Source organism: Crocuta crocuta, unplaced genomic scaffold, assembly GCF_008692635.1.
Source record: "Crocuta crocuta isolate KB4526 unplaced genomic scaffold, BGI_CrCroc_1.0 scaffold742, whole genome shotgun sequence".
Classification (NCBI taxonomy): Eukaryota; Metazoa; Chordata; class Mammalia; order Carnivora; family Hyaenidae; genus Crocuta; species Crocuta crocuta.
The window spans coordinates 936,473-951,625 of record NW_027530354.1 but is presented as its reverse complement, the minus strand read 5'-3'; the positions used below and the strand labels follow the sequence as shown (position 1 = coordinate 951,625).

Sequence of the window (15,153 nt, the reverse complement as noted above, 5' to 3'; positions counted from 1 at the left end):
CCCCCCTGGATAACGCTATTGATCTAATGCACTAAGACCAACACTACATAGGGTACAAACATCCCACTTCTTATTCTAGACATGTTGCTGCTCTCATAATTTAGTTTTGTTTATTACTGGGTTTCAGAAGCATAAACTGTAATTGGTGGGATGAAAACTTCTTCCTCTTTGATTTAATACAATGTAAATTATGACCAGTTTTGAGATGAAACTCTCAAGGTCATTCTGTGGGGCAAGATTAAGCAGATATCTAGCAGCATGTGTCCATTGATTTACTGGATTTCTCAAACCCGGCACACATCAACCATCTGGAGTGCAGAGGCGAACTTCATGAATTTGTTCGCGTTTGCTGTGTTTCTCTCATGATGGAGCGCAAAGCCATAAAGAAATAGTTGGTGGCGGATTATAAGAAAGGGAGTGGGGTGAGTAAACCCAGTATATAGTAACAAGCAGCTTGCCAATAGCTCAGTAGTGGCTGGAAATTTATGATAGCATTAGTTATACACCATTAACTTTATCCTTGCTCACATTGGGAAGTAAAAGAAGGTAGAGTCATTGAATCCAGGGGGTTCACAGTAAACCCAAAATTGACCACCAGCTTCAGGCTGTTCAATACATCATCTGTGTTGGCAATACGTGTTCCAGAAAAAGCAAAGTCAGAAAAGACCAGTGAAGATCTGGAGCATATGTGTCAGGGTTATTTCTTTTCTTATTTAACACATAATTATCATATTCTTTAATAGCTCCCTCCCCCTCTCCCCCTACTCCACACACAAGCTTTCACACATCACAATCCCTCTAGCTCTTACTTTCTATGTAACTTGGTATCTAAGAACAAGGACATAGCCTGTTTCTTGGATACACATATCAGGTTTGCCAGTTAGTGCCTGCATGGGTATGGCAGGTTGCATAACTTCTCTGGGCTCAGTTTACTTCTAATATAAGCATAACAACACAAATCTCACTGAACTGAGTTCCTATACGTTTGAACATGTTGTAAGCAGCTCACACTCTTCATGGAACATGGTAGATTGATTTAATACAATGTAAATTATGACCAGTTTTGAGATGAAACTCTCAAGGTCATTCTGTGGGGCAAGATTAAGATTCTGTTAACATATAGTTAGATGCTTGTTGTTTCACTTTCTCTGTCTTTTCTTCCTTATCAGATTTAAGGCTTCAAGAGGGGAGACGGGACTATAGTAGTAGTATCTCACAGATGTTCAATGAACTCTCATAATCCACTGACTATTTGAATCTTGTATTGCAATTAACATATATGAAGTATTTATTTGCTCCCTACATAAGAAGCGAGACTCGTAATACAATTTCATGGACAGTGTTGTATGACAGCTTCTCCATGTGCCTCTAAGGAGCCCAACCTGCTGGCTTCTAGTATCTCTTAGGTTCTAGAAAATTTTCCATCCTTATTCTAGTCTGTACTGCCATCTGTTGCCTGTATTCTACTTCCTATTCCTTTCTTACCAATTTTGTTTTGTAAGAGATTTCTTCCCAGATGGAATGGCACAAGACTTCCTGTGGTCATATTGTCCTTGAGTTATGACCCTTGGCTACTTCCCTTGCTTCACTTCTTTACCTGAAGTATTTCACATTTTGGCTACTTATGCAAACCGTCCACTTCCTGCCTCCACATTCGTTTGGTTCAGTCCTCCTTGCCTTTCTTGTCTTCTTTGCCTACCAGCATTCAGAGGATTCGTCTCAGTATCTCCAAAATGGGTATGAAATTGGAGGTAAAAGAATCTATCATAACTTGGTTGCATATTTATTTTTTATTTTATTATTTAATGTTTATTTATTTTTGAGAAAGAGAGAGACAGTGTGAGTTGGGGGGTGGGGCAGAGAGAGAGGGAAACATAATCTGAAGCAGGCTCCAGGCTCTGAGCTATCCTTACAGAGCCTGACACTAGGCTCAAACTCACAAACTACAAGATCATGACCTGAGCCAAAGTTGGAGGCTTAACTGACTAAGCCACCCAGGCACCCCAGCTATTAAATTTTTAATGCTGACTTAATTTTTTTAATGTTTATTTATTTTTGAGAGAGAGAAGGAGAGAGAGAGAAACAGAGGGAGAGTGGGGGAGGGGCAGAGAGAGACATACAGAATCTGAAGCAGGCTGACAGCTCAGAGCCCCATGCGGGGCTCAAACTCAGAAACCACCAGATTATGACCTGAGCTGAAGTCCAAGGCTTAACTTAACTGAGCCACGCAGACACTCTCCTACTTATTTTTTAAAAAGAATACTTAAGAAATACCTTAAATCTCACTGTATAAGATGTATGAAAGGACACTGTCAAGCCCACTGTATGCCTGAGGTAGACTGAAATGAATGAATAGAAGCTCTCCAGCCTGGAGATGGGGATGGAGTCCACACTTGTTCACTTGGTTTCAATATCTTGCATATATCACAGTTTATAAACTCACAGATGTGTGTCTAGGTGAATTTACAGATATACAAAATCAACATGTGACTTCAAAGATTTCATATAAGCAGATCTCACAGTGGGGTGCCTGGGTGGCTTAGTCAATCAGGCGTCAAACTCTTGATTTTGGCTCAGGTCATGATCCTATGGTTCATGGGATTATCTCTGTCTCCCTCTCTCTCTGCTGCTCCCCTGCTTTGCTTGTGTTCTTTCTCTCTCTCTCTCTCAAATAATAAATAAAAACTTCTAATAATCATCTTAAAAAATAGATCTCACCTTAAGGATAACACTAATAACAAAAAAACACAAAGTAAAAAAGGCAGTTATCATACTTTTGATCCTACCGTGTTTCCTTACCACATTATGACTTAAATATACTAATATTGTAATTAATTTTACAATAACTCCCCCAAATAAAATGAGATGTTTTGAGATAGAGATAGACTTATATCCACTATCATTTTACATGATCCTTATCACATTTATATTTTTTATTGTATATGTTGTGTATTTCTTATTTATATCTCTCAGTCATTAATATTAAATATAAAAATAATCAGAATTTAGAGTCACACCTTTCAATGACTTCATCGCAATGTTAAATAAGTAATTTAAAAAATCTGAACATTTAATAGAATTTCTCAGACTAATACTATTAATATAATATAATGAATATAATACATGGCATATTATTAATTACTATCAATAATTTTAGTTAAACCTAAATATTTAATGACATTAAAATGAACTATTTAAAGTATTGTTTATTATTAATCTTTTTCTTATCCATTTCTGCTTTGTGCATCTCTTATAATGTATAAAATATATTATTACACTAAGACATGTATCTAATTTATTAAAAATATTCATATATTAACCATTTATGCTAAAAATTATGGTAATTGTGGTACATGGTCAAAATGTTGGCAACCCCACTATTATTGCTTACCTATTTTCTTAGAGCTAATGCAGATAGTGTTCAATACTCCAAGGATCTCTGAAGAGCTACTATAGATATAATCAATAGAGTAGTGCTTCTCAAGATTTAATGAACATTCAAATTACTTGGACATTTAATTAATGAACATTTAATTACTTTTAAAAAATTCTAGTATAGTTTACATATAGTGTTATATTAGTTTCAGGTGTACAATATAGTGATTCAACAATTCCACACATTACTCCATGCTTATCATAGCAAGTGTACTCTTAATCTCCTTCACCTATTTCACCCATCCTCCTATCCACCTCCACTCTGGTAAATATCAGTTTGTTCTCTACAGTTAAAAGTCTGATTTTTGGTTTTTCTCCTTTTTTCTTTGTTTTGTTTCTTAAATTCCACATATGAATGAAATCATATGGTGTTTGTCTTTCTCTGGCTGACTTATTTCACTTAATATTATACTCTCTTAGATCCATCTATGTTGTTCCAATGGCAAGGTTTCATTCATTTTTTGTGGCTGAGTACTATTTTTGTATATATATTTATTTATACTACCTCTTTATCCATTCATCTATAGATGGACACTTGGGCTGCTTCCCTCACTTGGCTATTATAAATAATGCTGCAATAAACATAGGGGTGCATATATTTTTGAATTAGTGTTTTAGTATTTTTGGGGTAAATACGCAGTAGTGGAATTACTGGATCATATGATAATTCTACTTTTAATTTCTTGAGGAATCTCCATACTGGTTTCCAAAGTGGGTGCACCAGTTTACATTCCCACCTACAGTGCATGAGAGTTCCTTTTTCTTCACATCCTCACCAACAGTCGTCTTTTGTTATGTTTTTTATTTCAGCCATTATGACAGTTGATATCTCATTGTGACATCTCATTGTGGTTTTAGTACTTGGGTATCTTATTTTTTTTTTTAAGTTCATTTATTTATTTTTGAGAGACAGAGAGTACAAGCGGAGGAAAGGCAGAGAGAGAGAGGAAGACACAGAACCTGAAGCTGTGCTAACAGCTCAGAGCCTGACACAGGGCTTGTACCCACGAAGTGTGAGATCGTGACCTGAGCCAAAGTCGGACCCTCAACTGACTGAGCCACCCAGGAGCCTCAATACTTGGGTATCATGATAAAATGAAAATTTAGTGGGTCTGGATGGAGCCTGAGATATCAGGTGATGCTAATACTGCAGGTCCCCAGGGAGCACTTTGCGGCAGGACTGTAGAGTCCATGGAGGTAACCTGTAGTGAACATTTCCCGCTTTGCTGTTTCATTGACTCAGACAATCTACGGCAGCCATGATTCCAGCCTTTGCTAACACATTCCCATTAGCAGGGAGTATGTTTCTTGATTGGATCAGACTGGGAGAAAGACAAATTCACAGCCCTGTTAACAAATTGCTTCCTCTAGTTAGTGGGTTTTTATTTAGTTATATTGGGATAGCCTCAGCTTAAGGATTTAGGATCCTACACAGGAGGAGGAGAAAAGAGTCATAAAAGGACAGTACAAGAGCCAAGTTGCTAGGGTTTTCAGGTTGTTATTTGAAAAGACTGCTGTGGTGGGACAGTATACGGCAATGTTATTAAGGATATTTTAGCAATGGAAATAGGATTCCTTTTCTAAAGGACCACACTAGCTGTGCATTTGATATACTTAAAATATACCAGGATATACTGAATCTCAGGAGGCAGCATAGCAAGGTAGTTTGTCACTTGAGGCCTGAGTGATATATGGCAAGTTACTTAAAAGTCTTAATTTTCCCATATGCAATAATAATAGTATCTACCTCACAGGATTGTTGTGAGGATTAATGAGAAAATACGCATGAAGTTTGTAGAAAAGAGTCTGGCATATACTCAGTACTCAATAAATGTCAGCAATTACTCTGTATATATTTGGAAAATATATCCATGAAGCTACTGGTTATTATTTTTCAAAGAAGGTATGAAAGTAACATAGCCTCAGATGACAAAAAAAAATTTGGAAATGTTGAAAGAAAAAATACTACTATCCAGAATTCCAGTAAAATTATTCCTAAAAAATGAAGGAGAAATAAAAACTTTTCAGAAGAACAAAAAAATGAGGGAGCTTGTGGTTAATAAACCTGCTTTGCAAGAAATGTTAAAGAAGTTCCTCAGAGAGAAGGAAAATTACATAGATCAGAAACAGATTTACATAAATGGTGTTTAAAAAGAAATAAGTGAAGGTAAAGTATTGCCTTTTGCTTTTCTTATGTTCCATTTAACAAGAACAATTTGTTCAAAATAATAACAATAGCAACAATGATTATTGCAGTGATTGTTACTTATGGATAGATGAAATAAATGACATCAGTGACATATGCAGAAGAAAGGAACTGGCAATGATCTGCTATAAAGTACCTGAACTACCTATGAAGTGGTATAGTGTTATTTGAAAATTGGGGCACCTAGGTGGCTCAGTTGGTTAAGTGTGTGACTTTTGCTCAGATCATGATCTCACGATTTGTGAGCCCCAAGTTGGAGCCCCAAGTCGGGCTCTGTGCTGACAGTCTGGAGCCTGCTTCAGTTTCTGTGTGTCCCTCTCTCTCTGCTCCTCCCCTGCTCACGCTTTCTCTCTTACTCACTCTCTCTCTCTCAAATATAAAATATAAAATAAAACATGAAAACAGACTTAGATTGGTTGTAAATGTATATTGGAAACTCTAAGATAACCACAAACAATTTTTATTTTTAATTTTTAAATGTTTCATTTATTTCTGAGAGAGAGAGAGAGAGAGAGAGAGAGTGAGCCTGAGCAGGGGAGGGTCAGAGAGAGAGGGAGACACAGAATCTGAAGCAGGCTCCAGGCTCTGAGCTAGCGGTCAGCACAGAGCCCGATGCGGGGCTTGAACCCACAGACCGTGAGATCATGACCTGAGCCGAAGTCGGTTGCTCAACCGACTGAGCCCCCCAGGCGCCCCGACAAACATATTTTTTTTTTTTAAAGAAGGATAATTGATAGACTAAGAAAGGAGGAGAAAATGGAATCTCCTAAAACACCAAACTAAAACCAGAAAAGGCAGAAAATAGTAGAAGACACAAAAAGAAAAAGAGCAAGGGCAACAAACAGAAAATAGTTACAAATATGGTAGCTGTTAAACCATGTATGTCAATAATCACTTCAAATGTGAATGATCTAGTGGCACGTTGGTGACTCAGTCAGTTGAACGTCTAACTCCAGTCATGATCTTAACGGTTCGTGGGTTCGAGCCCCGCATCAGGTTCTGTGCTGACAGCTTAGAGCCTGGAGCCTGCTTCTGATTCTGTGTCTCCCTCTCTCTCTGCTCCTCCCCTACTTGTGCTGTTTCTCTCTGCCTCTCAAAAATAAATAAACATTAAAATTTTTTTTTTAATTAAAAAATTTGAATGCTTTAAACATACAAATTAACAGGCAGAGACTGTCAGAGTCAATTAAAAAAGTAAGCCCTACCTCATTTGTATGTAAGATACAATCTTACAGTAATAATGTGAAAAAAATAATAATATGAAAATGTGTTCCACATGACTTAGGAACATAAACTGATACTATATAAAAATAGCAGGCAGAACTGTACTTTTATTTTGTTCCTTTATTTTAAATAGATCACTCCTCAAACTTGATGGACTAGCCTGTGCATGAAAGACAGGAATGAAAATATGAGGACTATTCGCCATTTTAAAGTAGATTCAGAAACCCAGATAAAGGCAAGTTATTTTTGTGGTGCTGAAAACCTTGTTCAAATTTTACTGATGTTTGTAATCTTTCAGGAAACAAAGAAGGTGGGAGAAAAATCAGGAATCTGGAGGGAGTGATATTTTCTAATTTTTAAAATGGTTGTTTCTAGAAATTATATGGCAATAATTTTAATACTGATATTTTAAATTTCCAGGGCAAATTTTTATTTTTAATTTTAATTTTTTGCCATTTAGTTTTAATTTTATTTTATGTATTTATTATTTTTTAAATATAATTTATTGTCAAATTGGCTTCCATACAATACCCACTGCTCATCCCAACAAATCCAGGGCAAATTTTTAAACTAAAGTATTTTCTTAATACTGATTTCTTAATACAGAGAAGTGATGGAGGTAGTGAAAGCTATTAACATTTTATTTAATTCCTATAATAATTTATTTAAAATATTTTGGTAATTTTTTCCTTATAGATTAAGAAATCATATAACTATTCCAAGATTATGTAGCTAGTAAAAGTATAACTGGACCTGAAATTTATGTTCTTTTCACTATGTCCCATACCATAGATTCATGTGTTTTCAAGCAGTACTACCAAAAAAAAAATATGGCAGATACAGTATACTGTAATTTTATGATGACTTTTGGCAAAGTGTGTTATGAAATCCATCTAGAGAAAGTAGAAGAAATAAGATTCATAGCATCACTATAATATTATCTAAAAATGTTAATTAATGAAATGCTCTAGAACACCCTTGCTCTTTACTATTTGAAATTTTATTACCTAATGGTTATTAAAAAGGTGGATGAGTGATAGTAGATAGAGATTGCTGACACAATGCATAGTTAAAAAAAAACCACATTGACTCTCATTCATTAGTCATTTACTGAGAGTCTACTAATTGTCAGTTCTTCTGCTGACTGCCTGGACTGCAGCCGGGGAGATGACAAACACGGCAATCGTATTCACAGAGCTCTCTGGTTAGTGGGGGACACAGATGTTAAGATTGAGTGTTACAATTGAGTGCTTCAGTGTATGAGAGGATATAACTGTCAGTAACCCCATTTGGGGTGTTGGCTGGGGTATACTCCTCCAGCAGTATCTTCAGAGTCAGAGCTGAAGAATAAGTAGAAATTAAAAATCTAGTTGAAGGGAATGTGGCAAATGTCTGGGGTGGGGTGATGAGGGGGTGTTGGAAAGGGTCTTTCAGGCAGAGGTAGCAGTAAATGCAAAAGCCTTGGGGTAGAGGAGACCATCGTGTGTTTCCTATGTGAAGACTTCCAATATGCTGGGACTGTGAAGGTCATGAGAGCTGTCATGACCAGCTGAAACCAAGGGGCTGCAGTGCAGGAAAACTGTACATAACATCATCCATTAGTATTTTCACTATATCATATATATGATATAGTATATCATATATATAATTTCAGAATGCTGTGAGATTTGAATTGGTAGGGGGAGGTTTTATTTGGCCACTATTTCTGATGAAAGTGAGAAAGTAAACAGATATGCTGCTCAAAAATAAATAAATAAATAAATAAATAAATAAATAAAATTCAACTGCTTTTGTGGTGATTTAGTGTCCAAATCTAGGAAACTTACTCTTCTAGTGTGACTTTGTGTTTATCATTCTGGAGATGGTGCATTAAATGTGGTTGTAGGTGCTCTCTTCGAAGAGATGATTGAAAGCCATTATTCACCCAGTAGATTTGGAGAGTTCATGTGGGGAACAAGTTAAAAAGCTGTGAAGGCTCAGTTTGCAGAAGAATAGAGTCAAACAGAGACATCACTACATCTTTAAATATGTAAAGAATTGTCAAGTGGAAGCAGCAATTAAAGTATTTTGTGTTTTTTTTTGACAATAATAGCTTTCCAAGTAAAGGAATTTTCTCTATAACACACTCCTTGCTGTGGACACATTTAAGGGGAGACTAATGATCTTTTAAAAAGGCTATCATTCCTTCACTGAGATAGAAATTGGACTACATGACTTTTCTATTGCTAAGAGGGTGTGATTATGTGTTTCTTGTACTATCTTTTATTTTTACTGTGTTACACTGCTATGAGATTAAAAATGGCAGAGGCCCTAATTAACTTGCAAAATTGCTAATTCCCAATATTCTTTTAGAACACTGGCTGCTGTCTTGTGGATGAGAACTTTGTTATTTATTCAAATAGGAGTTTTGAATTAGTCTTGTTGAAGGCCCCTAAATATGAGGCAAACACAAAGTTTGTTAAGTTCCAGGGAACTCACCATTTAAAAAGCTATTTCAAGCGATATGTACCGTATAATTCATTATCCCTGGTTTACATCTCCTTTCCAAATGGTGAGAGGAAACATTTTATTTAATCTTGTTGAACTATTTGATGTTGCCATAAGAAGAGTTGTCTTACCTGATAATAACTTTCTTCTTATTTAAAAATATTTTTCTCTTCTTCCCTCTTTATTCACGTGTTTATTATTTACAACATGATCTGAGTCACGTACTTGTTAATTCTATTTATCATTAGATAAATAGAATCATTGTTTTCACATTAATCTTTTCAAATGTCTTAACATGTAGTTTACCTAATGATTCTACATACTTTGCTATATCCAAGATCAAACTATGAAATACAATTCCCCACTTTGCAATACAATTTTAAAAAAATGTTTATTCATTTTTGAGAGAGAGATGACAGGGAAAGGCAGAGAGAGGGAGAGAGAATCCTAAGCAGGCTCCATACTGTCATTCTAGAACCCAAAAACCATGAGATCATGACTTGATCTGAAATCAAGAATCTGACACTAAACTTGTTGGGGTTATTACTGAGGATGATAAGATTATACACAATGCTTGGCTAGCTAAAATGTAACTTGGAGATTTCTAGTGGGCTTCAGTTAAGCTTGGGAGGGGTGTGCTTCTCTTGGAATGCCTGAGGCCTGCCTAACCTCCCTGTTTGGGGGCTCGCTAGGCCCTCCCAGGTGTTTCTGCATTCTTTGGGGAACTTCATTATCTGTACATTCTAGACAAAGTTTAACAAAACAATAGGACACATTGACCGTTGCTGTATATCTCTGACTTGATTAGTCTCTTGTGATTGTTCACCTTTAAGTCATGCATACTTTGTTTTTGCAAGCCTGAAATGTTATTCACTTTCTTTACACAACAAGCCAACTGAGATTTGTGATTGGACTGACACTGCAATAAATGAGAATACGACTGAGGTGAATTGGGGGGTCTTTGTCTGCGAACACTGACCCCCATGCCTTCTCGTCTCTTTATTAGCAGGGTTTGCTGGCCATTCCCGCCAAAACTGACTGAGGCTCCCAGGCATCCCTGCAATACAATTTTTATTAAGTAGACTCCCATAAGATGTCTCACATTGCTACTATTTTGCAATAGTATTCTTAGAATCTTGAATTTTTAAGAAAAATTAAGTATTCCACTGCCCTCTAACTAGGAATATCAATTTTCAAATTAGTCTTCATATTAATCAAGACATTAAGGCATTTAAGACATTATCTTAAACATCATTGTTATTGGACATATTTGGCAATGATGAACATGGATATCTTGCACACAGATTTATGACTGTGGTAGGAACCTATCTGAGACTTGCAGTTGTTGATACATTCTGCCTGAAAGCAACTGCAAATCTTGGATGGCCATAGATGGTTATTGGTTATTGCTGCAGGTAATTACCTTATTTTCTCTATTGGAAGAAATTGTCATCTACGAAAAACAACCTTATACTTGAGAATGACCAAACTGACTTAGGTCAATTTATAGTATCCATTAACATCATAAGAAGGTATTTCCAATCTAAAATTGGTAGTGAGCTTTTAATACAATAATAAAATAATATAGCATATCTGAGATACTTCATTGTCAGCAACCATCCTCAAATCACTAAAAGGTAGTTAAAAAAAGTAACACTCAAAATTATTTTGAGAGTGTCATTTAAATAGTTTGATGTAAAATCCCATAGTTCAGGAATGCAATTACGTTCATCTTAACCTGTCATGTTAGAGAAGGAATTTGTATTAGGGGAAAAACAGAACCAAAACCAAATACCTCCCTCTCCAGGACCACACAGAGAACAAAAACAAAAATAATCTAGATCCTTTAAAAAAAATTAATGTTTATTTTATTTTTGAGATAGAGCTTGAGTGGGGGAGAGAGAGAGAGGGAATCACAGAATCCGAAGCAGGGTCCAGGGTGTGAGTTGTCAGCACAGAGCTGGACACGGGACTTGAACTCATGGAGTCTGAGATCATGACCTGAGCCAAAGTGGGCCGCCCAGCTGACTGAGACACTCAGGCGCCCCAAAAATAATCTGGATCCTTAAACTATTATAACCTACATCTATTAACAACAAAAGTAATTGAAAACTATTTATTTATAGAAGTAAATATTTTTTTTGGTATGTATACCCAGTTTTATAAATGGTGCCTTTTTTGAGACTTTTTTCTGCCTCTTGGAAATCCTTTGAGACATTGGGTTTTTTTGTTGTTTTACATCTAATATTTGTTTTAGAAAGAGCATGTATGGTACCTCTCAGCACTCAGAGATAGAGATAAGCCTAAATTTCTTCATATTAATGAATTTTCTGTGCACTATAACTTTATTAGGACACTTATAAAACTAGCTTTAAGTGACAAATGTTAATATATAATTCCATATAATATATGGAATACTTTATTTTTAAAACTACCAATGAAATAAACATTTCTTTTTTTTATGGAAAGGGCATGGAAATCTTTACAGCCTACTTTCTAAACAGAAAGACATTGTTTTTTAGAATTTGTAACGGTCTAGTAGGCAAAGAAAAAAATCCTTGAAATTTAATCATTTAAATGTGTTTTGGTATTGTACCAACTCTTGACTTTCAATTATTTAAATTGTTTGTATGTGTCATATGAGTATTAAGAATACTTTATGACTTTTCCTTATTAATTTTTCACTCACAGGTATTAAAGTACAATTATATATTATGTGATATGTATTTTCCCCATGGTATTGATTATTATGACTTTTTGCCACTATAATTGTCATTCCTTTTTTTCCTTTTATTTTCCTATTGATTGCTATTTCTTGTGTCATACCAAATAACAGAAATTTGGACAACTTCTCAGATAACTGACAAAGGGAAAAGTTATTTTTGCCTTATTAAATTTCTCAATTTATCTGCTTTTTTATTATTCATTACTTTTTAAAATGTTTATTCATTTGAGAGAGAGAGAGAGGGAGAGAGAGAGAGAGAGAGAGAGAGAGAGGGAGAGACAGAGCACAAGCTGGGGAGGGGCAGAGAGAGGGGGAGACACATAATCTGAAGCAGGCTCCAGGCTCAGACCTGTCAGCATAGAGCCAGTCATGGACCTGAACTCACGAACTATGAGATCATGACCTGAGCTGAAGTTGGACACTTAACCAACTGAGTCATCCAGATGTCCTAATTATTTATTACTAATAAAAGAATATGGAATACTATGATATTAAAAAAAAAGACAAAAATTGAAAAGAAGACATTAGACCTGGGTTCCTATCTTTGAGAAAGTCAATCACTGGGGTGCCGGGGTGGCTCAGTCAGTTAAGTATCCAACTCTTGACATTGGCTCAGGTCATGATCTCACAGTTTACTCAGGGTCATGAGATCCAGCTCAGCATTGGGCTCTGTGCTGGGCCTGGAGCCTGCTTGAGATTCTCTCTCTCTCTCTCTCTCTCTCTCTATGTGTCCCTCACCTGCTCATGAATGCACATGTACACTCTTGTGCATGCTATATTCTCTCTCTCTCTCAAAAAAGGGGAAAGTCAATAATTTATTCCCAAAAGGTATATTACTCTTTGGTAATATGAGATAATGAGACATAGTTTTTAAATTATTGGGTCAAAATGAAAATGAAATAGAATAATTTTCCTTGTAAGAATCTACTAGGAAAAACTGAAGAGAAATAACGGAATAAAGATAGAAAAATATATTAATAGGCATGGAGACATGGATTTGAAATTAAATTTGTCACTATGTTGGTTGAATGACATGCAGCAAGTCAGCTAGCTTTTCAAGGCTCTTTGTGTGGGTATTTGTGTGTATGTGTGTGTGTGTGTGTATGTGTATAAATCTATGTAAGTTGTGGAGGAAGGGAGAGGTCAACGTGAAATCAAATATACCACAAAGTGGTAATATTTTAGGAGTTTAAGTTGCTCTAATGATCTTTAAAAACATTAAAAAAGAACCGATTACCTTTCTTGTGCAATTCTTTATAATAAAGATGAATATAATAAATCAGTGACAATGTGAATCATTGATTGTATAGCATCCTCTAGTCAGGCATTTATTCAAAACTTAGATTTTTTTTAGGTCAAAATTAATTGCTGAAACTTCTCTGTTGGGAATTGTTTTCTTTACATTCATTTAAGCTCTTCATAATAGTATATACTTCTTGCCTTTGGAGAATTGCACAGAAGACAGTTACATCAACAGAATTTGTACCATTCTTAAAGATTTTGAATTGTTGACTCCTCAAGGCAAAGCCTAATTATTTTGCAAATGTGAAGGCAAGATGAAAAGTTAGCATCTTTAATGAAGATATAAATTTGATGATGAAGGAATCCTTTTCTGTATCTTTGCAGCATTTAAATGGTAATTACGCAGTTTTGCTTTTAACAAAAATTGGCCTTTTTATAACTTTAAGAGGTTTCGCCTATTAACTACCTGGCTTTAATACACCACAACAAAAAAAAAATGAAATCCACAGAACAATTGCTATCTTTGTGTAAAATTAATTAGCTGTTTAACCAGTTTACAACTTTAGAAGTTAAGTTTTTAAAACCTTTGGATTAATTTCTGTGAGAAAATGATATGAACAGATGTGTGATTAAAAATGATTATAAAAATAATAATGGCCAAAATAATTGTGCTTAATGTAGAGAATTATAAGGAAGGTTACTGTAAAAAACAACTCCATCTGGGACATGAATGGGCAAATCTTCACTTTTCCCCCCTCCTTCTTGGGTAGTCAATAGATGTAATTTGTTTTGCTTTGTTCTCTGGGCAAAGTCTTCTATTAAAAAATTCAAGGAATAATGTATTGGTTTTCAAAATAAGCTTAGGCCTGGGCCTGGGAATTTGGCAGACATAAATATTTAATCAAAGTATCACTATTAACACCACATTTAGAAGTATTCTCATTATGTAGGCTGCCATAATTTCTTTCCTTCCTTCCTTCTTCTTCCTTCTCTTCTTCCTTATATCCTTTATTTGAATGATCAGAAAGATACTAAGGATTGTATATTTTATAATAGCTTATTGTCATGGTGATAAGTTTTGATTTGTTACATATGCACTAATATTAGTTTTAAAACTGAAACTTTGTTTATAGTTGGGTTCTTGAAATGTTTTTATTATTTATTGGCATATGAATAAGTTAAAATATATATTTGTGGAAGTTTACCAGTGACCATAAATAACACTTCATTCACATTTTTGTTTAACTTTATTAAATGGAAATATTAATCACAAATGTCTTATGATAGGGTAACCAAGAGGACAGAAGAACTGCATGAGAAGACTACTCAAGCTCAGAGAAGTATTTCAATGGCTTACTTGCAGACCTAATCAGATATATACATCAGCAAGAATACTGAAAACAACACAACAAGCTGAATCAATAGAATGCACTTTTGAAGCTAGAAATTTTCCTTAACAGAGAGATGGCTCCCTGTCATTCACATCTTTCATGTAAACTTTCAGCCAAGGCAAATATTCTAATAAAAAAAAAATGAGTAGAGTATCTGTCTTTCCAGTGTAAACTCCTTCCATTTCTGATTATTTATTTATTTACTTACTTATTTACTTATAATTGAGAGAGAGAGAACGTCTGTGTGAGTGGGAGAGAGAGAGAGAGAGAGAGAGAGAGGGAGAGAGAGAGGGAGAGAGAGAGAGGGACTCTTAGTCAGGCTCCATGCTCAGAATGTGGAGGCAGATGCTGGGTTTGATCCCATGACTCTGGGATCATGATCTGAGCTGAAATCAAGAGCCGGTCACTCAACCAATTGTGCTAGCCAGGTGTCCCTCATTTCT

General features: G+C 35.4%; 1 long non-coding RNA gene across 1 annotated transcript; it reads left to right on the top strand.

Annotated features, from left to right (window-relative positions):
* The first annotated feature begins 1,672 nt into the window (after nucleotides 1–1,672).
* On the top strand, nucleotides 1,673–14,820 carry LOC144233046 (uncharacterized). Its single transcript, XR_013335576.1, has 3 exons — nucleotides 1,673–1,751; nucleotides 6,999–7,100; nucleotides 14,607–14,820. It is a non-coding gene; the product is annotated as an uncharacterized LOC144233046 (long non-coding RNA).
* Nucleotides 14,821–15,153: the final 333 nt, after the last annotated feature.